Genomic DNA, 25,116 nt, shown 5'->3' with positions numbered 1-25,116 from the left:
AAGAAATAAAAGGAAACAAATAGGAAATAAGGAAGTCAAAAGTATCAAGTTATACAGATCCTGTGATATTATACATAAAAAAATTTCAGTATGACACCAAAAATACCTTACCATCTTCAGAAAAGTTTTAGAACACGAAATTAATCCGCAAACTCAGTACCATTTCTTTATGTTGATGATAACCATACTAGAAAAGAAATCAGTGAAACAATGCCACTGACAGTAGCCACCAAAACCAAAAGCACCTAAGAATAAACCTAGTTAAGAATATGAAATATCTCCTCTGGCAATGGGCAAAGAGATACCTTGTTAGTGGTGGTGTTCTTGTATCAGTCAGGGGCAGAGCAGATGTCAATTCATCCCGGCTTGGTGGCCAAAGCTGTTTTATGCCTAGGACACATAACAATCAAATCAAATCAAATCAAATCAAATCAAATCAAATCAAATCAAATCAAACAGAACCCAGGCAGTGCAGAGTGAGAAGAGGAAGACAAACAGAAAACTGTGTTCTTCCTGTCATGCTGTATAGGCAGGAAAGACATCCACAGACTTGTCCTGTGGCCCACAGCCAAGATGGGTCATAGACACACAGAACTGCATCTACCGCCACACAGCACAGCATGGGAGGAGAAAGACAGACATAGACTTGTGGACCACCATGTCACCCACAGACCTGCCCTCTGGCACACAGCACAGACAGGTCACAGACACCTGTTTGCCCAGAGGATGTCACCCAGGGGCTGGACTGTTATGTATCCATCCTGCAGCAGGAGCTACCAAAATGTGCAAGTATGTGGTGGACAGGAGAGAATGAGAAGTGGAGTGGCTTGAGCATTATGGAGAGACATGGTGTCCTGGCTTTCAAGGCCTGAAGAGGTCATGGAGAGCAGCCGAGGCTTGGCACTGTGAGGGGTCAAGGAAGGACATTGGTGAAAGTGCAGCCTCAGTTGCAGTTGATGTCCCTGAACTGAAGGGGTTACGCAAAGAAGTTGAGGCTTGGCACAGCAGGGAGCATACTGGTGAAGCCTAATTACAGTGAAAATCTCCAGCATGTTAGAGATGCCAGTACCATGGGATGACCACCAGAAACAGTAGCAGCAATGGAGTGGTGTCAACCAGACCATGGAGTGCTATTGAGGACGGAGCTGGAGATGTGACTCAAGCCCTTTGGAAGAGCCCAGAAGATCATATGTGGAACAAGAAGCTATAAAGTCAAAGTGCCTTGGATAAGGTGCCAGAGCCATGGGATGTCTGTTGAGAAAACCTGTTAACAGGGAGTGGAACCAGCCTAAGAGAAAGGACTGTGTTTTAGTCAGCAAAGCTGAAAAGAGTTGGAGAGTTGGAGATCTGAAGAGTGCTTTGACATGAGACATGGAGTTTTCCCAGCTGGCTTTTGGTCTTTCTTTGGTCCAGTATTTCCTCATTATAACATTTTGGAATGGTAATGTATATTCTGTGATGTTGGAGGTGTGTCATCTGCTCTTTTGAATTTGATTTCTTAAGGAATTACATTTAAGAGATTGCATGAATCTCAGAAGAGACTTTGAACTTTGGACTCTTAGCATCATTGAGACTGTTTTAGACTGTGGACCTTTTGGAGTTAGACTAAATGTATTTTGCATTATGCTATGCCTAGGTATGGCCTTCATAGACTCATGGGTTTGAACAAGCCTATATGGGCCAGAGAGTGGAATGTGGTGATTTGAATATGCTTGGTTCAGGGAGGTATGGCCATTTTTTGAGAAAGTATGTCACTGTGGGGGTGGGCTTTGAGCTTCCTCCTATCTGCCTGAGGATGCCAGTCTTCTCCTGTTTGCCTTTGGAACAAGGTATAGAACTCTCAGCTCCTCCAGTGCCATGCCTGTTTGGATGCTGATATACTTCCTGTCATGATGATAATGGACTGAACCTCAGAGCCTATAAGCCATCCCCAATTAAATGTTGTCTTTTATAAGAGTTGCCTTGGTCATGGTGTCTTTTTACAGCAATGGAAACCCAAAGTAAGACAGGGCATGAGAGCAGGAGAGTGGATCCTGCCTCCTGCTGTTTGTGGCCTAGCTGGAGCAGAGCCAGAGATGCACTCTGGTAGTGCAGATAAAGGAGAGGAGGAGCTCTGACCAGCCCAGTTAACTCCCAGGCCAAGATTCAAGTTTCTGAGTTGGCCTATCCCAAAAGTCTATATCATCTGTGAACAGTTGGGATGCATTAAAGGTCCAGTCCTGGTGATCCAAAGTTGCAGTATCTCCATGACACAGGGCAACAGCAGACAACCCGGAGGACCCAAAATTGATGTTGTCACAGAAATCAAAGATCTCAAAGCAGACCAATGACTTGTTGTAATGAACATTTGCAAGTAAAGAATGTGGTCAGGGGGCTATATTTTGGGACACACTGTGTCCCAAAACACTACAGTTTCTATGATATTTCCTATGCTGTTTGTTTGTGTGTTATTTATTGGTGGGAGGTTGTAAGGGTGGAAGGCAGATATGAGTGGACCAGGAGATGAACAGAACTGAGGTTCATGATGTGGAACTCACAAAAAATAAATAAGTTGAAAAAAAGAAGGTGAAATATTTCTACAGTGAAAAATTCAAGACAATTAAGAAAGAAATTGGAAATACAGGGAGATGGGAAAACCTTCCATGCTCATGGAACAGAAGAATCAATATTGTGAAAATGGCCATCCTACTAGTTGCCATTGTCCTCCCCAATCTCTAGCTCTTATGCTCTTCCCCTTTTTCTTCTTCAGTGATCCCTGGGCCTTGAAATGAGAAGGTGGGATATATATTTCCTGTTTATGCTTGAGGCATACTTTGGCTGATTGTAAGACACTTTATTAACTTCTGTCTCCTGACAAAGGAGGATTCTCTGATGAAGACTGAGAGATGTGTTAATCTTTGGATATAGAAATAACTATTTAGAAGACAGGGGTATTCTGTATATATGCCATAAAATAATCTAGTAGGTTCTTCCCTAGGGCTTCTGGACTCTCCAGGCCCTAATTCTTGGCAAGATGAGTAGGACTAGGCATAAGTTTCCTTGGAGTAGCTTAAGTACAAAGCTGTTGGTTACCCTCATAACACTCATGCCATTATTGCACCCATGAGCATGTTTTGCCAGGTTGGACATTGTAGATTACAGGGTTTACAGCCAACTAAGACTATTGATGACATTTTCCTCTCAACACCGTACCTACACAGAACCTGCATAGCACCTTCTCACACTATGAAAGCTAGTCAGCTACTTTGTTCTCTAACCAAGTGTGTAGTACCTTCAGCAATAGGGTCTCGATATCAAGTTATGGTGAACCAAGAACAATGACAATCATTGATTTTGTTTAAGGGTCTTTGAAGACACCCTGACCCACAGTTTTAAGGGAAATATTTTAACTTGGAACTGGGCATTTTATTTAGCAACCTATGGCATCATAGAATATAACTCTAATGAAACATTTTTATATAGTGTGTGTGTGTGTGTGAGTAGATGCATATTTTTAATAGAAATCTTATAAAGCTGTGTTGTGGCCCGAGCTGCCCCACGTTGGGCACCAAAAATGTTGAGAGCCGCTCTACCCCACATTTGGGGGCCAAAATATCTCAGACCGCTCTGTCAATGTTTGAACCTGCACTGCCAAAGCCTTCGGGGCTAAATTGTTAGAGCCAGCACTGCCCCAAGCTGCTCCGGTCCGAGGGTCAGGGTTCAGCAAGAGAGAGAGTGAGGACGAACTGGAGGAATGGAGACCAGACAGAGTGTGATTCAATCCCATTTATTCTTCAGTCTCTCTTCTTCTCTCCAAGTCCCAAGTCTTGAGTTCCTAGTCCCTAGTCCCTAGTCCCTAGTGCCTCCAAGTTCCAAGTTACTTCTTCCAAGTGCTAAGTACCTAATGTCTAATTCCAAGTTCTTCCTTCAAGTGCCAAGTGCCTACTACCTAATAATCTTCCAAGTGCTTAATTCCTATTCCAAGTTGTTCTCTCTGAAGTATCTGATTCTCTGTTTCTCCAAATTGTTCTCTCTAGAGCCAAGTGTCTTCTACCTAATGCCAAGTAATCTGTTGCTTTCTCTGTCTGCCTTTTATATGTCTCACTTCTAGGCCACGCCTCTAAGTCACGCCTTTAATCATGCCCTTAGGTCTTGTCTCTAATTCTTATCTCTAAGTCATGCCCTTAAGTCACACACCTTTAACTCTCACACACCCAACGGAAAATCCTGGGTATCTAAAGCAAGATGTTATCAGAGTGTGCTCAGCTGTTGTAGGCTAATGCAATCAAGTCTCTGATCAGGGTATATGGCTCAAGATGGCTGCAAGGATGATAGCCGCCTTCTGTCGGCTCCCCACAAAGCTGTAGATTTCTATTTTTTAAAAATGGTGTTAGTTATCCTTATCTTGTCCTTTTTTAACTCTCCCATCCCTCATTATTCCCACTTTATAACACATGTGTTCTACTGTTCCTTTATTGTGGCTTCTTTCTAGTTGACTGGCTTGTCCAGGTGCTCCAAGGGTTAGAGGTTAGTACTCACATCTGGAAAAAATGAAAGAAAGAAAGAAAAGAAAATCAATCTCATGTATAAATCATCACTCGATAAACCATTGCTTTTATTTGTAGACATTTAAATGCTGTCTTAACATATGTTGAGCTCTCAGAATGTCATCAGACAACCTATTAATAGAGAAAAGAGAAGCTAGAGCTCACTAAGGGAAGAAAAGTCACAAATTTATAGAAAATTTACTGAGCTCAAAGTGGGGGAACAACAGAAAGGTGTTTGTAGTTCTAGGCTTGGGGTGATTGTTTTTATCATTAAATAATTATAACTTTTAAACATTTGATTTTTTTGGTATTGGACTTCATTTTTCTTTTGGGCTCTGTATACATCCTTACTGTCATTATTTACTCATTTCACGGTATTTTTTAGAAATACATTGCAAAGTAATTTAAGTAAATGAAAATCATATTTAGACAAAGTTTTAATGTAACACATGCCAGCCTTAACTTCATTGTGTAGCTCAGGTATCCTTGAGCATGTCATACCCCTGTTTCAGCTTTATCGGTGCTGGGAATATAGATGTGTGCCACTGCGTCTCAAAATTTCTTTATTATTGTTTTTTAAAAATTCTGTGGTTCTTTTTGTTTATTATATTATTTTTCTTGAGATATGGTCTCAAAAACTTGCCATATAGACTTGGCTATCCTTAAATTTTGTGTGGTGGGAGGCTATACTTGAGATTGCTCATTTTCCTAGAAAAACTGGCCTCACCAAGTCTCATTGCCTTGAGTCACAGGGCGGTTTTTCTTATCTTCAGTTACTAACTCCTCATCTAACTCATTTTTAAGACACTCAATCCTTTTCTTTACTCCTGCTTAAAAAATTTAACTCTGCTTCAGTTTCCATCAGTGAACTTACCTATCCCAACTCCTCTGAAGATAGAAATTACCAAAGCCAGTCTTTTGGTATCATAATCTCAGTAGAAGCCAGTCTCTAGAACTAATCCATACTCAAGAAGAGGGGAGCACTTAAAGGTGAAGGTCAGAGGTCCAGTGTTTGCATTAATACCAAGTTGTTTCTCCACTCAGATGAGATTGGGATATGAAAAGATTCTAAGAAAGAGGGATATCTTAGACACAGGTCACTTGGGTTCTTACTAATGTTTTCTTGGTTTCTATCTGGGTGGTTGTGGGAATTCCTTCCTGATTTCAATGTCCTTAATCTATGTAAAATCAGGATAATAGTTGCCTTATCTAAGGGCATCAAGAGACTCAGGTGAGATGAGATTTAGGAAGCCCATGGTAGAGTACCTACCCCACACTATGTAGCAGCTCCATCTGGTTATTATAATTACGTGAGAAAACTGATCAATTAATACACACAATGTGAAGTTTTAGCCATCTCTATTCTAGAGTCCTGGGTGGCTGCTTTAATCCCTTATGCAAGCAGGGTTGGAGAATTAGAACGTGGGTGATAGGTCATAGAAACAGTATGGAGCATTTCAGCCCATGTGGCTGTGGAATCAGTTCTTCTCAGCTGTATTTTTAAAGAACAGTGTTCAGGCTCTCTGAACTCTCATTCTTAGCACCCTCAGCTCTTTCTGCTTTGGTAGAAACACAAAGTTGGAGAGCATCCTGCACATTGATTCCTATTTGTTTCTATAAGATGATGCCCCACTCTCTACCGTGTTTGCAGTGATAAACACTGAGTATGCTCATTCTGCTGTCTAAAGAAGGTTAAGTAACTTTCATGCTTTACGAAACTCAATGTAAATCACCTGCCTAAATGCAGAAGTTCTAGAGAATGCATATTTATACTATTTCAAAACGTATTTTCATTTTAATTTCTTTCTCTCCCTTTCTATGTCCTTAATGTTAGTCAACGTCCTCTTTTAAACACAGCGTTTCAATGCTTTTGACGACTAACCGTACACCGCTGGTTTTGCTGCATTTGCTAGATGTTAGATAAACTGTGGTGAAGTTACGTTTCATCTAGAGCTGTTTATTCACGATTAGGAATTCGTTGCTGTTTCTTTCTTAGATCCACCCTGGGGTGTTCTGTTTTTGTTGACCACTAAGCTTTATTATTTCTGATTGTTTCAGACTTTCCCCCAGTTAAGCAAGAAGAGGAGAACAGCATGATGGCCTCAGCATTAGCTCCCCGAGGAACCATCTCCTCACAGAGGCACCTCCTTAAACTACCTTCATCAGAGGGAAGGACTCAGGTGAGAGAACATGGAACTGATGATAACAAAGTGAAAAGATGTACTGAAGACCGGAGAGGCTCCTGCCTCACCCCTCTGCCTACTTCAAGCAGCCCACTGAGAGATGCATCTCACTTTGTATACAGAGAATTTGAAGCCTCAGACTAGCTACCTGGTTCCCGTTCAAATTCCTACAACCTCTATCACGTGACTCATTGCTGGACCTTTGGTAAGCTAGGAGGCAAATGGATGCTCCGATTAACCATTCTTCAATCTCAGTGGAGCAGAGAAGGTTCAACACTCGAATCTGTGGAGCAGAGGGTGCCAGAGTCAGAGCAGGGCTTAGAAGCCAGTTCCAGGATTACAGTTATGAGACCCAGCACCCAAAAGCTTCTCAGAGGCTCTGTACAGGACAGAGCTCATAGATGGGGCCTCCAGGGCTGAAGCCTGTGCACCGTGGGGTAAGATTTGAGCTTCTGCCTTCATTTTTAGATGTGGATTGGCCTGGGCCATATCCATTCTCTTCCTGTGCTGTGAAAAGCCCCCGGAAATGTTAAACTCAGGCATGACCCACATTAGCGCCAGCCTTCATCAGGACTGAGTGTCTCTACGACCTGTTCCCACCGTCATGTAGCACAGACTCTACCAGGTTATCGTTCACTGATTTTGTTTTCCCTTTGATTCAGTATCTCACACATCCTAGGCTGGCCTCAAACTTGCTATAAACCAGAGATGACCTTGACCTGGAACCACTTTCCTTTTGTCTCCACCTCCCAGGTACTAGGATGCAGGCAGGCATTGCTCTTCACATCCAGTTTATGCATTGGTGGCAATTAAATCCTGGGCTGTGTGCATGTCAGACAAGCATTCTATATCCGAGTTACACCTCCAGCCTTGCAAATGTTTCTCTTGAACCAGAGTCCTGAGCTCTAGTGAGATGAACTTGCATCTTGGAAATCATCATTACCAGTTATTATACATGCCTTTATTTATCTCTGAGACTGGTGTAACATCACCTTGTTAACTAGGTAGAAACCAACTTTACTCCAACCCTGGGCATCATAGCAAGGCAGAAAACCTGATTTATTTGGTTTAAGCTTTGGTAGTGAATATTAGATTTTGCCCTACAACTTAGTACTTATGAAAACTAGCACTGAGCAGATCTTGACATCCCTGCTTCCTAGGCCTACCTACAGATGGGGGTCTGGAACAACTCTGGTGTCAGTGGAAGACATGCGCCCCCCAAGTGGTTACCTTTGAAGACTATTCCTGTTTGTGCTCAGGTTCTTTCACCACCAACAGTATATTTGAAGCAAACTTGAACTTGAATTGCTCAAGACCATTACTATTATAGAAGTAGTGACATTGCACCAACAGCAAACTTCTGGAAAAATTGGACCCGGCTGTCATCCACAGCTAAAAATAGCAAAAATGACTGTAGGTTCAGAGAAAATAAGCTGCTTGCTTCGACTTTCTGGAAAGACAGGCACAAACAAAGCCAGATGAGGAAGACAGAACAGCTGACCCTGCAGTGCTCAGGCACTGTGCACACCAGTAATCATCAAGAGGCTGCAGAAAATGCTGTCCTCACCTGGCAATCACAGTGTCTGAAGCTGACCAGACAGTGACTAGGATGAGAGAAGGCTCGGAAAATTAAAAGGAGCTGCTCTAAGGAAACCAAATCATTTCAAAGAAAAGGCATAAAAATATTTCAAAATTCCAGTCAAGAGATCTAACAAAGATATGGAAGCAATTAAAAATAGTCAGAGGTTCTTCAGCTGAAAAATACACTCCATGAAATAGCAGCACAGATCAAAGATAAAAAATAATTAGCGGGCTCAAGACAGGTTACGTGAAAATACACAGTTGGTAAAGAAAAAATAATGAGGAAGAATAAAGAAAACTTATGGGAACATTGGGACATTTAAAATGAGGAAATTATTTGAGTTAACAAGGTTCAGAAAGACTTGAGAATACTAAGGAGAACTAAGACAAAGAAACAACAACCGAGAATCCAGCTAATATTGGGATCCATCCATACAGTTGTAAAAGGGTGAGAGGTCACCTGTCAAATTTACACTCAACTAAGTTTATTCACAAAACATTATAGTCAAGCTCTCAAAGGTGAAAGATAAAAAGGAATTTATCTAAGTTGAAAGAAAATGAATCTACAGGAAGCATCCGATTTTGCCTGAGTGGATTTTGAGTAGAACTTCACAGGCCAGGGGAGAATGGCATGAGATTCTCATGGTATTGAAGGAAAGGGTGGTTATCGATCACGAATATTCTGCCTTAGTGATCCTTTTGAAATGAAGGACAACCATTTGTTTTCCAGAGTATTCCATTTTCCCTACTGATGAGTAAAATCCCATAGTGTATATGTGCCTCATCTTCTTTATCTATTAGTATGCAATCATCAGGGCAGGTTGTTTCCATTTCCTTGTTATGAGTGGAGAAGTAAGAAACAGGGATATGAAAGTGTCTTTGTGGTAGGATATGGAGTCTTTTGTGTATGAATGAATTCTACTCAACTGTTAAAAGATGACACAATCCTGTCACCTGTGATACCACAGATGAAGATCCAGATATTTATACTTTATGAAGTAAAGTGTGTGTATATACATATATACATATATACACACATGCACACACACACAGACACAGAGACACAGGAGTAGGTTTATCTGGATCATATGCTAGTTCTATTTTTAAAACTCAAAGTTATTATTGATTTGCATAATAACTGTCGTGCTTTTCACTGCCGTCAGTGGTGGAGTGAAACTCCCCCACATCTTTGCCAGTGTTTGTTGTCAGTTTTGTTGATCATAGCTATTCTTATTGGGATGTGACGGCACTACAAAGCAGTTTTAATTTACATTTCCCTAAGAGATAGGGCTTTTGAAAACTTTTAAAAATACCGGATCTTCATGTTTCTTCTTTTGCATGCTATCTGTTCATGTTGTTAATCCACTTGTTAATTGAAAAGTATTACATTAATCCAGACATGAACTGAGAAACACACACAAAAAAACCCCACATACTCTTTCCTGTAGGTGTCTCTTAGCTTGTAGTTTACACCATGTATGTATATAAGTGGAAATACATGTGGTAAACCCTAAAAGCTTAGAAAGGAGACCAAGAGAGGGTAAAAGGGATGCTGAGGATAGGGGACTGGGGCAAAAGACACCTGGAGACATGAAAGTGGAAAGAAGATGGGGGTATAAGACAGTAGTTTGGGAGAGAAGAATCAGCTATAACAATTTTTATTGAAATGGCATAATGATACTTAATATATTATACGCCAGTTATACATGAAAAACACATAATGTATAAGTTAAAATTTAATCATTATAAATAGTTAAAAAGAAATGAAGGAGAGATAGACATCTTCAGCTGAACAAAAATCTAAGGACTATGTTTCTACTGATTGTCCTTAAAAAGAATTCTTTAGGATTATAAACATGGTGAGTAAATCATATCATTAATGTAAAGACTAGAAAACAAAATACTAAAAAATGATACCATTGTTATGTTAAGATATAGACAGTATAGAATGATGTAAAATGGAATGAAAAAACGTGGAAAGAAATGGAGTACTGCCATAGTTTTCTTACTATTTTGTGTCCTTTAGTTTTACCTCTGTTCGTTTACATCATGTCTAAAGGCTCTGGGAACGTTGTAGAAGAGGGGTAGAAAGGCTGTAAGAGCCAGAAGACATGGAGAAGGGTCTGAAATGGTATTTTCTGGACAAGACACAGATATTGCAATAATTAACTTACACAGCTGCAGATGTCTTCCCTGGGTCCCTATAAGAAAGAGCTTATCAACAGTTAGGGATGGGTGGAAGAGAGACTCCTCACTTCTGAACTGTTTGCTACTGACACACCTCTCTCTCTCTCTCTCTCTCTCTCTCTCTCTCTCTCTCTCTCTCAAACACACACACACACACACACACACACACACACACACACACACACACGATTTCTACTCAACTGTTAAAGATGACACAATCCTATCACCTGTGATACCATGGATGAAGATCCAGATCATTATACTTTATGAAGTAAGCCAGGTGTGATGGCTAATATTGGTTTGCAACCTGACACACCATAGAAGAGGAAACCTAACTGAGGAGTTGCTACCATCAAATTGGCCAAGATCAAGAAAACAGATGACAGTTCATGCTAGTGAGGACGTGGAATAAGGGTAATACTCATCTGTTGCTGGTGGGAGTGTAAACTGGTACAGCCACTATCGGAACTAGTGTCGAATTTCCTCAGAAAGCTCAAAATGTATCTACCACAAGATCTGGTTTGATTATACCACTGTTGGATATACACCAGAGACTTCTACATTCTACTACAGAGATACTTCTTATCCACATCCATTGCTGCTCTGCTCATAATAGCCAGCACCTGGAAATGGTCAATCAGCTGATGAATGGATAATGAAAATGTGCCTCATTTGCAAAATAGAATATTATTCAGTTGTTCAAAAAAATTAAATTTACATGTAAATTGATGGAGCTTGAAACAATCATCCTGAGTGAGGTAATCCAAACACAGACAGACAAATATTGGGATGAAGTGTTTTCAAAGTTATCAATAAAGAGACGATATGGGATTGAGGAAACATACTTGTTTATCCTTTTTGAATGCTATACAAAGTATATGTTTAGAAATATTGCATGCTTCATTAATTTTTGCATTTTTTATGTTTTATGTATCAGTTCTCTATATACATAGATGTATGTACTATCACCATTTGCCTTTAAAAATTTTTAAATCATATTTATTTATTTATTTATTTATTACAGTGTGTGTGTGTGTTTGTAGAAGCCTGAGGTTTTGCCATAACCTGTGTATGTAGGTCAGAGAACAACTTGTGGAAGTTAGTTGGTTTGTTTTCTACCATATGAGAACTGAACTCAGGTTGTCAAGTTTGACAGCAAGTACTCTAACCTGCTGAATCATTTCTCTGGCCCAATAGTTGTCTTTTGAAAAACCGTCTTTCTTTTTATCTCCCCTTTCATTTTCCACACACTCATATATATCTACAATGCTGTAGAATTTGCCATTGTTGGTCATGCCATGTAACACTTTAATTTTAAAAATAAACCTAGTATTTCAATTTACTGTGTAATATGTAGGTGTTATTCTGACATTTTTAAGCCTAGCATTCCACCATGTGTATTTTCCTATACTATTTAAAAATATTGAATGGTTGAGGAATATATTTCACTTCCGTGTTTGAATCTTGTTTTTACTCCTATTTTAGTTTTATTTTACATTGGTTTACATATAATAAAACCATATGGGCATCTTTATTGCAAAACCTTGATGTGTCTTTGTTGCTTTCTCATTCCAGATACTTACAAACAGGTTTTGTAGGACACAGGTCCTGACATCAAGAAGTTCTCTGATGACAAAGCAGTGTTGTTAGTCTACACTCCGGGTTCCATTATGCTATTCTCATCCCTACACGTTTTCATCATTCTTGTTATTCCTAGCATTTGATCTGAATTGTTTCACTTAGTTTTAAACAACAACCTAAAAGGAAAGTGTTCTTTATGATTAATGATTCTCTACAAATCACAGAGTTGGTAATTTATGAGCTAGGCTTTCACACAGCTGACCCTGTCACAAACCCTATACTCTTTCCTCTACCAGGATGGCTTAAAACTCAGAGGATGCACATACAGTATTGTTGAATTTGTCCTTGTTTTTATTAATGGACAAAGCTGTAGTTGAATACTACAAATCCTTTAATAGGGCCCATTTTCTACTTTTAATTTTCAATTAAACAATGGAGGAGTTAGGGGAAGGATTGAAGAAGCTGAAGGGGTTTGCAACCCCAAAAGAAGAACAATATCAACCAACCAGACCTCCCAGATCCCCCAGGGACTAAACCACCAACCAAAGAGTACACATGGAAGGACCCATGGCTCCAGCTGCATATGTAGCATCACTGGGAGGGGAGGCCGTTGGTCCTGTGGAGGCTTGATGCCCCATAGGGGAATGCCAGGGCAGTGAAGCAGGAATGGGTGCATGGGAGCGCAACCTCATAGAAGCAGGGGGGAGGGGTTGGGATGGGGGTTTGAGGAGGGGAAACCGGGAAGGGGATAACATTTGAAATGTAAATAAATAAAATAACCAATAAACAATTAAAAATACAAAATACAAAAAAACCCCAGGGTGTTATCAATATTACTTTGTTAGTTTCTTTTGAGAAAAAAGTCACAAAGTTGAGGTTAACTAAAGAAACTTATTCAAGGATGGTCCTGTGAAGCCTAAAGGAGAAGGGTCAGTAACAGTCACAGAGAGCATCTCAGTTCCCTATAGAGGACAGGTGGAAGGCTTGGATACGAGGAGCCTCAAAACTAAAGAACAGTTCTGATGATGATTCAGCCACGTCAGTGTCCTGTGTCAAAACGTCTCATTGGAGGATTGTGCCAGAGAGGGCTGGTACTAGAGCCTCACAGACTCTAGTGCAAGCAGCAGCTCTGGACGGTCAATGAATTTCATTCCCACCATGGAGATCTTAGTGGTGAGACACAATTATGCATGTGCTTAGTGTGTGAATTAATAGCATTAGAATCTGATGACAAAAAGAAAGGTCTATGTCCGTACTCAGCCTTATTCAATTCTGTTCTCTATAAATCAATCCCATTTAATTTTCTTACCTAGTTCTGGGATTTTTGTATTTATAAATGATATTTAAATATTGGTATTTTGAATTTTGCTCATTGTCCTTATTGATATCTGACTAATGTTACATAAGGCAATTTACATAAGCTATGGCTAGATACTCAATGTTTGCTATAAATATTCACAATTGAATCTATAATGTCTTATGGTTATAGATATTTCCTCAAACAACTTTTTATCTGCTGTGGAATTGATAAATATCTTGTTTTGTGATAGGACGTGACTTGACACCTATTTATCTCAAAGCTCCTTCTGTGATTGTCTTCATTTTGGAAGACATTCACAGTCTGCAGCTAGTATGTTGTAGTAGCCAATTAATGCTACTCAAATCAACCCCAGCAGTGCGGCACAGTGCTACCTGCTCCAATGTTCTGGGTTACCAAATGAAAGAGACACACAGGCAACCTTATATTTTAATATGCTTTAAACAGCTCAATGGCTGGACCACTTCCTAACCTCCATGTGGCCGATGTACTTTCCGATAATCCCAACTCATCACTTACTAAAACCTATATTCCATCTTGGCTGCCCCAGACCCAGACCTGCAGCCCTCCTGGGCTATGATCCCCAACTTTTACATGATGGCTATGCTCTCTCTTCTTCACCTCTCAGGACTGGTGCCTACTTCTTCCTCCCCAGCATAGTGTCTCTCTCCTTCCTCCGCCCTCAATCCTTTGGGAATCCTAAAAGTCATGCCTCTCTCTCCCCACCCAGCCATTAGCTGCTGGCAACTTTGTTTACCAATCAAAACCAACTGGACCTTTAGCATCTTACCTGAAGACACGCAGATTTTTGTGCAATTTTGGGAACCCAATTAACACAACAGAAGTGTTAGACCAAACCACATCATTAGTATATAAGCTAGCCAGCACGAGAGCTAAGATTAGAACGGGTTAGCATCTACTAGTATTTATTGAGTAGACAGAATGAAGGAATAACAAAAGATTGCTTAGGGCTCTTTAAGATAAAGGCAGTAATTTAGAGACTCTGAGACTCTTACAGCTAGAATTTTCATGAAGAGTACATCAAGCTGCAACACTGGCATGCTCATATAAACTAAAGCACAGACAACATTGGCAGAATTAACAAATTCATGTACGTCTTTAAAACCGTGTTACTCAATGTGTGGCAAGATTTTTTCTGTCCATTGTATTTGCAGTGGAGCTCAGTGATTGGGCAGTAGAAGAGGTAGGTGGAGCTAGGAGTTGGGAGGAGGAAGGCAGAAGGGGGAAGGAAGAGAGAAGGTGGCCTCAGATGTGCGCATGTCTCTAGCAGTCTAAGGTTAGGTTATTGGGTTAACAATTCTAATTGTGTGGGCATCTTATATATTGAGTATCTGCTGATATAGAAATCTATTTGGCTAATCTTAAGAATTAAGAGTCTTATTTCTACCAGGTACTTCGAGGATGGTGGTTATTGTCTGGGGTTGAGCCGAGCACTATGAGGGTGGAAGAGTTGGCCCAAGGGCCGTGCTTAGAGCCGTGGACTCCATGGAACTGACTGGACAAGGCAACAGACACACCAACGTCTCCTGGGTCCCGGGCTGCTGCTCCTGGCCAGCTGGTGCCACGGTTAGAGTGGGAACATGGCAGCGGCCAGGGAGCTAGCAGAGCTGCGTGCTGTCATTTCTAATACTTACTGCTACACTCAATGTCCATTTTCTAAGCTTCTCAAAAGATAACTGTCCATACCATCAAAGGAAAGTGCTCTTGTTTACCAAAGCTAGACGAGTGGTTCTATTTCTGCTTTCTTTTTCTTTTGATAGCTTATGACGCAGTATCTAGCAAATACCTTTAAAGTGCACAGTATCAGCAGAGACCGGATGAGATCCTTGGAATTCCTGGAACCAGAGTTACAGATGGTTGTAAGTCACACGTGGGTACTGGGAATTGAACCCAGAAAGTGCTCTTAACACTGAGCAGTGTCTCCAACACTGACTTAATCTGATGGGAAGTAGTATGTGTCAAGAACCCAGTGTGCCTATCTCCCATCAGTGTGGTGGCACAAGTTTGAAATCCCAGCACTCAGGAGGCTGAGGGGGAAAGGATTGCCATGGGTCAGCCTGGGCTACATAGGTAGTCAGGAAATCCTGAGCAACACAGTGAAACTGTTTCAACTCCCCCACCTCTGCCATGAAACATAAAAAAACTATTTTGGCATTTTGGACCTCTGACTTAACCATTGTAAGTATATTTGCAAGTATAGTTCTCCCAGAAATGAATTCTAAATCCAGAGCAAATGCAATCTCTTTCCTTCTGATTACATCTCACCATGACATTTCCTGTTTTCCTTAACATGCCAAGTTTCAATCTGTGTGGCACAACAAAGTGTTACCAACTCCCAAAGCCCATCCTCTTAGTACATTTGTATAAGAGCTTTTACCTTCTTATAAATGCTAGAAAATAATTACAAGGTAAGCACTTTCCCTCTGGAACATTCTGCGTTTATGTCCTGCTAGCTGAGGAGCCTGCTCTAGTGGAACTGCCTTGTCCTATTAAGAACTCTGGCTAGCATTTAAAATTTGTATTGGCAGGATTAATTGCAGCGACTTGTTTGCATAGATTTGCTGTAGATAAATTACAGCTTGATATTTCTGTCCTACTATTTCACCATTTGAAATGGAGTCTTGTATGCCTATCCAAAGATGAGGCCACAATGTTTCATTGGAATTGAAAGGTTTATTTGGACTTTGGCATGACAGATTGCAGTATAAGGGAACAGTAAAGGCGTTACAATTTATCGTCTCCTATTATATGAATGTGACCATTCTAGCAAATCACCAGAATGGAAGTTAGTCAGAAGTCAGAGCTGTAGCTTCATTTATCCCTGTCTTGCAGTGCTCTGGGTAGCTGACTTTCAGTCAAAATACTTGGGTTGTACTTGGTAGAGCTTAAGAAGAAAAGATAAGGTAAGAGATGGCGCATCATAATATAAAGGGAAGAAATTTAAGTTGCTTTTTGGTATAATGTGAAGATGTTAAGATTTGGTCATGAACTATAGAAAATTGACTTCTGTGAATGAACAGATCAGAGTGAGACCGCTACTGTGCTGAAGGCAGCCAGTCATTGATCTTGCTAAAGGGATTGAGGGAAAGGTCAGCTGATGCAGGGAGTAGGGTAATGCTTGAGATAAATAGGCCATGCTTTGTGATTTTGCTCATTTGCCTTACTGAGAACCAGGGAATGGACAGTGACAGCCTGAATTCTACTGAGGACTGAAGCCATCAGAAGTGGGAGGGGATAGAGAGGGTAGTGGAAAATTAATGCAGTTATAATACATTGAATACGTGGATGGTGCTGTAAGAAATGAATAAATTAAAGAAAGATGCTCCAGGTGGTGATAAAATGTAGGGTGCAAGAAGTGATGAAGTTATTTAAATATTGTTATGTATAGTCAGGTTACATCCTTCAGTAACCTGTAGAGACTTAGATGAAGTGAGAATGATGGCCAATTGTATATGTGGGGAGAACATTCCAGAAGGAATGATGAGACACATGCTGCAAATGACTTGGGTTCCACAGAAACCCAGTATCCTTTTGCTGAAAAGCTGATGTGAGCTCCCAGGGCCTCTACCATCACAGTCAGCCATCCTGTCTTCTTGGAACCTCCTTCGATTTGCTGCTTTTAAGACTGGCATTAGCCATTTTGTTGAGTTCAAGCTAATCAAGGTGTCAGAGGCTGGATATTTAATTTATATCTCTCAAATCCACAAAGCAAGCTTTATGATTTCTGTTCTTAAAGATAAAAAAGCCGACTCCTCCAAGTCTTAGGTGAATATATGAATTTTGTAACAGTGACCCATCGGGCACTAAATGGGCTTTCTCTAAATCTGAGGCCTGTTTTGCCAGGCTACAGGAGCTCATAGTGTTAGTCTGATTTGTTTCTGCTCACGAAGAACCAGTAAATCTAACACACACACACATACACACACACACACACACACACACACACACACACACACACACACAATCATGTTAGTGGGTTAGTAATTCCCATTTAACATTTACTTTGTACCTGTATCTCAAGACTTGTTTTAGTTTTCCTCTTTTTTACTTAGCCAGTACATCAAAGGCCCATTGATGCCTCTGCTGCGGCCCATCACAGTCCAGAGTGAGAATCTGTGCAGTTCTGTGATGTGTTTGAGGACAGCGAATGCACCATTTCTTTTAATTTATCAGCCTGGGTTTCTGTGAAGATGAGCGTGAATAACACTTCAATTCCCGTGTCAATTCATTTGGTACTTGTTGGGCACTTTCACTGTGCGGTGCACCATGCTGGCCATTGCAATGGCCACAAAGATGAGCTGTCCATCAAAGGAGCACACTCCAGCAGCAAGGCTCACGTGGCTCTTTCACACCACTGCAAGGCTCTCACAAGGCTAATGGGGAACAGAGAGGACCACAAAGACCTTCAGGTTTTACTTCATTTTTGTAATTTTAATTTCATGATTACATTACCCTCTATAATGGATACAATTCCCTTTAATAGTCATTGTTCTCATCTGCAGTTTAGCAATACTGTGCGTCTGAGCCCAAGCCCGTGAAGCGGAATTCAAAAGTGAATCTGCGGCTTTGAATATAGAGCATATGTGTGTGCTTTTCTTGGTGTTTTTTAAAATTATTATTATTATTAATTATTATTTATTTGACTTCTAGCTTTGTATGAGACTGTATAGACTACTTCATGACTATGATATAGAGTGATGATATCAAGAATCAATTTCAATGACATAACTTTTCTTTAAAATAATAATCCTCAAAATAAATACATTTTTCCTCCTGCAAAAGACATGAATTAACTCTCTCTCTCTCTCTCTCTCTCTCTCTCTCTCTCTCTCTCTCTCTCTCTCTGTGGATATAATTTTAAATTATGTTGATTGGAGAATAAATCAGGAGAACTGCATACGAGTATATGAATGTTTAAATAATTATCGTTAATTTAAGTATCCTTGGGAGAGCTTTAACTGCTCAAGTGAGCATTTGCTTAATTTAAATTGAATTAAAAGTGATCTATGGGAGAAGGAGCTTTTCAAGTGCGACACGAGGTTTATGAAAAAGAGAGGAATCAGAAGTGTTGTGTTGCAAAAATCTAGCATTGCAAGGATGGGGTTTTAAACCACAGGATGCAGACATTTTTCAATATTACATTGATACAAAATTACATTGTCAGTTGGTTCTCTGTGGAGAAGAAAACTTTCTGCCAAAGTTTTTTTTTTTTTTTCGTTCTTAAATCCCTGTAGCCACAGAGCTTTATAAAAGGGTTCATTTCTTGCTTTCAAATTTAGAGCCTCACGAAATTCCCTGAAGGATAATTTTATGCAGAGCATATTAAAATATCCCAGTCTTTTCTCACCTTCTCATAAGGGAGGTAGATTACATAAGGGCCTGGTAAGTAATTTAAGGTAGGTGCCAGAGCAGACTCTTTGTTTTAGCAGTGTATTTTTGGAGACTTGCATAAGTAAACCAACATATGGGATGTCTATCATTTTCCTGGTGGGAATCGCTTGGGCATGGCCTGAATCTCAAAATCATCTTATTTGGCATCATATTATCATGGAAAATCCCTGCCAGAAGTGGGACTAGGAAAGGCCACTCTGGGAAAGTGCTAGGGGAGTTAGGTGTGACTTGCAAACAAATGTGGGCAGGATCTTTCCTGCTTGTTCTCTACCATCATTATATCTTGAATCCCTGTGGCTGAGGGGCCACAAAGCTGTCTCTCTGATCACCAGTTAGGTAAGGTCTGTTAGCTGGAGGAAAACAGGCAATAGAAAACTGACGAAAATCTTAAGGTAAGATCTAAAAGAGCCCAAAAGTACAGAGGAAAAGGAGGAGGTGGGTTTCAAGGCAAGCTGATCAAGATCTTGAGTGGTGGCATTGCTGTGTTAAGAAGGATGAAAATACCTAGCCTACAATTACCTTAAGAAGGGCCTGGTTGCAACAACTGCTCTTGGTTGGCATCTGTGTACATAGTTTTAAGGAATATTTCCACAGTTCCTTGACTGATTGCTGTAGTTTGTTCTCCCTAACGTGCTTGTGCATATCCGAGAGTCTGGAATTTTGATTTGTCTGAGCAGAACTGTGAACTATTTACATGATCAGGTTACAGTAAAAATCTTGGCTATCACGGTGGACGTTGTGATTCCCTGGTAGTCAGCATTTCATGTGCCATGACTGGCTTCTAAAGGGCTGAAGAGCCCCTGTGCGATCCTATAGAATCAGATTCCTGGATGATTGTTCCTATCTTATCCTTTACACTCTACCCTTCATATCTTTTTTCTTTAGGCAAGCCCATCTAAGATAGCACTGTGACCTTGGGAGCTCCTAGCACAAAGCCATAGCTCTAAAGTTTAAAGGTGAAGTGGGAAATGTGCCATGAGGTGTGGTATATTCTGGAACTCAGCCTAAAGAAGTTTGAAATAATTCTTTATGGTTATTAAACTTTTGGTGACCTTGTCCAGAAATTAACTTACATGTTCTGAGGTCTTTTTATTCTGAGAGCAATAAAATAGGATTAAGAATGTTGTCCGATGTAGTTTCTCCTTTCTCCCAACATAAACAAAATCTGTTGAATTTAGTATTGTACAAGAGTTATGAATAGCCTGTTAAGGAATGTTTTAGTGGAATATTTGTATTTCCTGGAGTAAAGACACTGGCAACCCTTCACCTTAGGGAGCATTTTGTGTAGTAGCACAGTATCTAAGGCTAGGTGGCTTATAAAGGAAAGTTTTCTTATCATATGGTTATGGAAGCTCAGGAGAATCATACTGACATCTACTCCGTTTCTGGTAAGACCTCAATTACTCTCAAGAGACCTAACCTACTCTCCAGTTAAAGAATAAAATACAGTCAAGTACTATATAATAATGGAAAATAGTGAGAAGAAGTAACAATAGAACTTAGACAAAGAGAAAGAAAAAAAAAAAAACCAAGATTTTCCTGTTAGATGAAGTACTGAGGATGGAGATGTTTGTTTTTGAGTCTGCTAATGTAGAATTGCTCCCAGATATGGGAACGCAGGCAGTAGGTCATAACTGAGGGTTGTGAGACCTCAGCCAAGCAAGATGGGGCAGCATGCAGACTGAGCCGTCACTTCTTGTAGGAATCTTGACCTCACCAGGAATGCTTTTCCTCCAGAAGCTTTTTGTACATTCCCCTGTGGATACAGTCAATGACACAGCTATTATGAGCCCCTCCTGATGGTCGAATGTCTACAGTACGTGGCCAGTATCAGGAGTATAGCGAACCCAGAGGACCTGATTTTGTGCTTTGGTATATTCCCTAGACAGTGATCATGAAAGGAGAAACTTGATCACTGAATTTTGAACTAAAGAAGAAGCCTCCATACTAAGTGATAGGCCAGCCTTTGAATGCTCTGGGATTTGGTATGCAAAACCACTTTGCCTGTTCTTCTGCCTTTTCACAGAGAGCTGGATCACCAATCCTGTGCTTTCTTGAACTTTCTCTATTACAGAGTGCGTAATAGAGTGAACTAGCTTATAACCAATCCAGAGGTTTAGTCTGAAAGTGATTCCTTATCTAAACTAGCATTAGAGGCAAAAATTTATTGCATCACTAAGAAGCCTTTGTCTGTCTTCCTGCTTTAAGGTTATCTTAGTAACTGTTTGATTTTTTAAAGATAAATTAGAACATATTTCCTGGAGGCCTATATGATGTGTAATTTAGTTTTATGGCTCTTTTTGCTCTTTGGAGACTTAAGGCTTTATACACGCATGAAGAAGTTGCTACTCTGTATTACTGAAAACTGCAAAAATTATCACTGAATATACTAGATTCTTATACAAACAGGCAAAATTGGATCTTTCTCTGTTCTGTTAGCTATTGTTATTATAGCTATTGGTAGCTATTTTGAGGGTGAGAGACTTAGAATCATATAGTTTTGGTTCTGCCTCATTCTTACCATGAACTATGGGCTAGCATCTTTATATAATAGCAGAGTAACTGCATGTTGCTCAAAAAAGGGTACATTTGCTCAGTCAGGGTATAAGTTAATAGATGAATGGATTACAAATCATAAAATATTTTTGCCATAAAAGAATAGAATCTTTCTGTGTGTGACAGCATGGATGGATATGGAGGTAATTATGTTAAGTAAAAGAAGCCAAGCACAAAAATGTTAGTATCAGGTAAAAACAGAGCATAGAATACTAATCACCACTGGGGAGTGGGAGTATAGAAGCAAGGGGCTTGATAGAATTGAGACAACTGATAGGATAAAATTAGAAGGAGTCCATTCCAGTTTTCCATGGGAGAGTATGTGAATTCAGTTTATAAATACATGTTATATATTGTATAAAAGACTAAAAATTAGGAGTTTTAAGGCTTCCCAAATAGAAAAATGTTCCATGCTTAAGAAGATGGAAATGGTCATTACTGTGACTTAATATTTGTTCATTGCATGCATGGATCAACCATTATTCTGTATAATTTTTCCTTACCAAGTAACATTTTATTCAGATTTTATTTTTATTTAAGTGTGTTTCTGCAAGTGTGTGTGTGTGTGTGTGTGTGTGTGTGTGTGTGTGCCAAATATGTGGTGGTACTCACAGAGGCCAGGAGAGGGTGTCAGATCCCTTGGAGCTGGAGTTACAGGTAGTTGTGAGCCACCTAATATAGGTTTTAGGAACTGAACTCAGGTCCTCTGGGAGAGTGGCAGTTATTTTTAACTGCTGAGCTATCTCTATTGCCCTCCAGGTTACAATTTAAAACTAAAAAAAGTTAACATCCATATGTAAAAGAAAAGAATGCTATGTTTGTGTTTCTGACTTTGGGCTACCTCACTCAGGGTGATGGTTTCTAGCTCCATTTATTTACTTGCAAATTTAACAATTTTATTTTTCTTGAAGAGCTGTGTAATACTCCTTTGTGTAAATGTACCATAGTTTTATTATCCATTCATCAGTTGCTTGGTATCTAGGGTGTTTCCAAGTATTGGCTATAATGGATAGAGTAGCAATGAGCATGGAAGAACAAGTGTCTTTGTATTAGAATGTAGAGTCCTCTGGGTATATGCCCAAGAGTGGTTGTGCTGGCTAGTCTTATGTCAGCTTGACACACAACTGAAGTTATCTGAAAGAAAAGGAACACAACTGAAAAGATACCTCCATAAGATCCGGCTATAAAGCATTTTCCTAATTAGTGACTAATGGGAGAGGTTCCAGTCCATTGTGGGTGCTTTCATCCCTGGGCTCATAGTCCTGGGTTCTATAAGAAAGCAGGCTGAGCAAGCCAAGTGAAGTCAGCCAAAAAGCAGTGCCTTTTCCAATCCTGCCTCCAGGTTCCTGCCGTGTTTGAACTCCTGTCCTGACTTCCATTGACGATGAACAGCAATACGAAACTGTCACCCAAATAAACCCTTTCCTCCTTAACTTCTCTGGTCATGGTGTTTCATTGAAGCTATAGAAACTCTAAGACAGTGGTATAGCTGGGTCTCATAGTAGATCCATTTTCAGCTTTTTGCAGAACCTCTATGTGATTTTTATAGTGGCTGTGCAAGTTAGCAATTTTACCAGCAGTGAATAAATGCTCTCCTTTCTATGTCTCCTCAACAACAGGAGCTGTCATTTGTTTTATTAATCTTGGCCATTCTGACTGGGATGAGATGAAATCTCAAATAGTTTTGATTTGCATATCCTTGATAGCTAAGGGCATTGAACAGTTTAAAGTGTTTCTCAGTCCTTCATGTTTCATTATCTGAGAAGAAGCTCAGGGATCTATGTGGAAGAAGCACCAGAAAGACCGTAAGGACTAGAAGTGGTGGACAATGTTAAAGAAAAGACACATTTCAGGAATAGCTGGGCAGATGTTCATATAAATTAAAAAAGACTGTGAAGCATGCCTAAGACCTGCAGAGATTCAAGAGACAAAATTTCAGCAAGGGAAGTGGGAGGTGGGCACAAAGTCCTACTCTTAGCCAAGATGCTATTTTCAAAGGATAGCTGCTGGGAGAGGGAAGCTGGTGACACTGGTTATGTCAACCTCACTTCAGGGCAGGCCTTCCAGCCAGGGCTAGTTACCAACAAAAGCAAGTCTGTTTTCAGTGGCTTTTTTTTTTTTTTTTTTTTTAAGAGATAGAAAAAACATGATGCTAGATGGATGGGTTGGAAGTAGGATCTGGGAGTTGAGGGACAGAAAAGAATATGACAAATATATACTGTTTAAAATTCCAAAAGAATAAACAAAAACTCAAACTCAAAGAAAGGCCATAATGAAAACTGTAGGCACACATACATTTGCCATATTTTGTATAACTTATTAATTTGGAGAGGTCAGAGTGCAAACTTCCCTCTGTGCATGTGAACAGTCTTTGAATTAGGACAATTTAACATCAAGTGAGGTGATAATATGGTTGAAGACTCTACAGAAGTCTTTTTGAGAGGGACAGCAGAGCCGTGATAGTTGCATTGTTATGTGTATTAACTGGGAATGTTCCTGGGAGAACTGAGACATATGGTCATCTCAGCCTTGAACACTTTTACACCATTTTTACACTTATGGGTTTGTGAAGTTGTGAAGAATTCACATAGACATAAAATCCTAAGTAAATCTGTTTCTGCACATGTTGAAACATGATCTCAGAATTTTGCCACCTTTCCCACCGAGGCATGATGCCTACAACACCCCTCTTGAAGGCAGGTGGGTTTCTGGCCTCTTTAACTGGCAGAATATGATGGAAATAACACTCTAACTTCCAAGGTCAAGTTTCTTACACCAGTGTCTATTGTTAGATACTCGCTGAAGAAAATAAGTTTAGTTAACTTACAGTTTTAGAGGCTGAAGGTCTAAGTTCAAGTAGCCACATCATTTGGCTGAGTGAGGGGCATCCCCTAGCTCCATAGTTCACAACCTATGGGCCCCCACCTCCACGACAACCATCTATCTCCAAAAATATTTTCATTATGACTCATAATAGTAGAGAATTACAGTTATGAAGTAGAAACAAAAATATTTTATGGTTGGGGTCACTGCAACAGGCTGAGAACCATTGCAGCTGTATCCCAACATGGCTGATGGCATCATGATGGGAATTTGTAAAAGGAGGAGAGAACAACCCCATGTTATGATTGGAAATCAGACATTCAGGGGCCAGACTTGCTCTCTCTATAACGACTCACTTCATCACAAGAACCAGTCAGGGTCCCAGGAAGCATGAGTCTCTTTTGAGATTGATGTTGAAGTAACCTAAGCACTTAGTATGAGTTTCATATCCAGGAACCCTCATGTTTAGGGTACTGAACAGTACAGCAAATACAACTTCTTGAGTGCTGCCACACTATGAGGAAGCAAATCTCTAAACACAGAGGGAAGGCACGTGAGGTGTTTTAGTTATCAGTCTTTGTTTTCAGGTCATCCAAGCCTAGATGGATGTGAGAGGATGAGCCTTTAAATGACTCCAACTAGTACCCTTTATGTCTTTCCAGCAACAGTCAATATCATCACTATATAGACAGGAGCCATCTATTCTTTACACTGTCTATGTTTCTAACCCAACAAATTCATGACCATAAAGAATGGCTGGTTTACTAGACCAGTGGTCTGGTTTACCAACCAAAGAGTACACATGGAGGGACCCATGGCTCTGGTGGCATATGTGTCAGAGGATGGCCTTGGTGGACATCAGTGAGAGGAGCAGTCCTTGGGCCTGAGGGTGTTCAATGCTCCAGTGTAGGAGAATGTCAGGGCAGGAAGGCAGGAGTGGGTGGGTGGG

General features: G+C 40.2%; 1 long non-coding RNA gene and 1 pseudogene across 1 annotated transcript; one reads left to right on the top strand and one right to left on the bottom strand.

The window, feature by feature from the left end:
* Positions 1 to 278: 278 nt before the first annotated feature.
* LOC117717390 (small nucleolar RNA SNORA48) lies at positions 279 to 403 on the top strand (annotated as a pseudogene).
* A 4,034-nt stretch (positions 404 to 4,437) lies between these two features.
* On the bottom strand, positions 4,438 to 24,268 carry LOC143443947 (uncharacterized). Its single transcript, XR_013113403.1, has 3 exons — positions 24,172 to 24,268; positions 15,184 to 15,232; positions 4,438 to 4,520 (listed from the first exon to the last, which is right to left on the bottom strand). It is a non-coding gene; the product is annotated as an uncharacterized LOC143443947 (long non-coding RNA).
* Between the last annotated feature and the right edge of the window lie 848 nt (positions 24,269 to 25,116).

This window comes from Arvicanthis niloticus, chromosome 11, assembly GCF_011762505.2.
Source record: "Arvicanthis niloticus isolate mArvNil1 chromosome 11, mArvNil1.pat.X, whole genome shotgun sequence".
In the NCBI taxonomy this organism is placed as follows: domain Eukaryota; kingdom Metazoa; phylum Chordata; class Mammalia; order Rodentia; family Muridae; genus Arvicanthis; species Arvicanthis niloticus.
The sequence above is the reverse complement of the archived record's forward strand: the minus strand, read 5'-3'. Positions and strand labels throughout refer to the sequence as shown.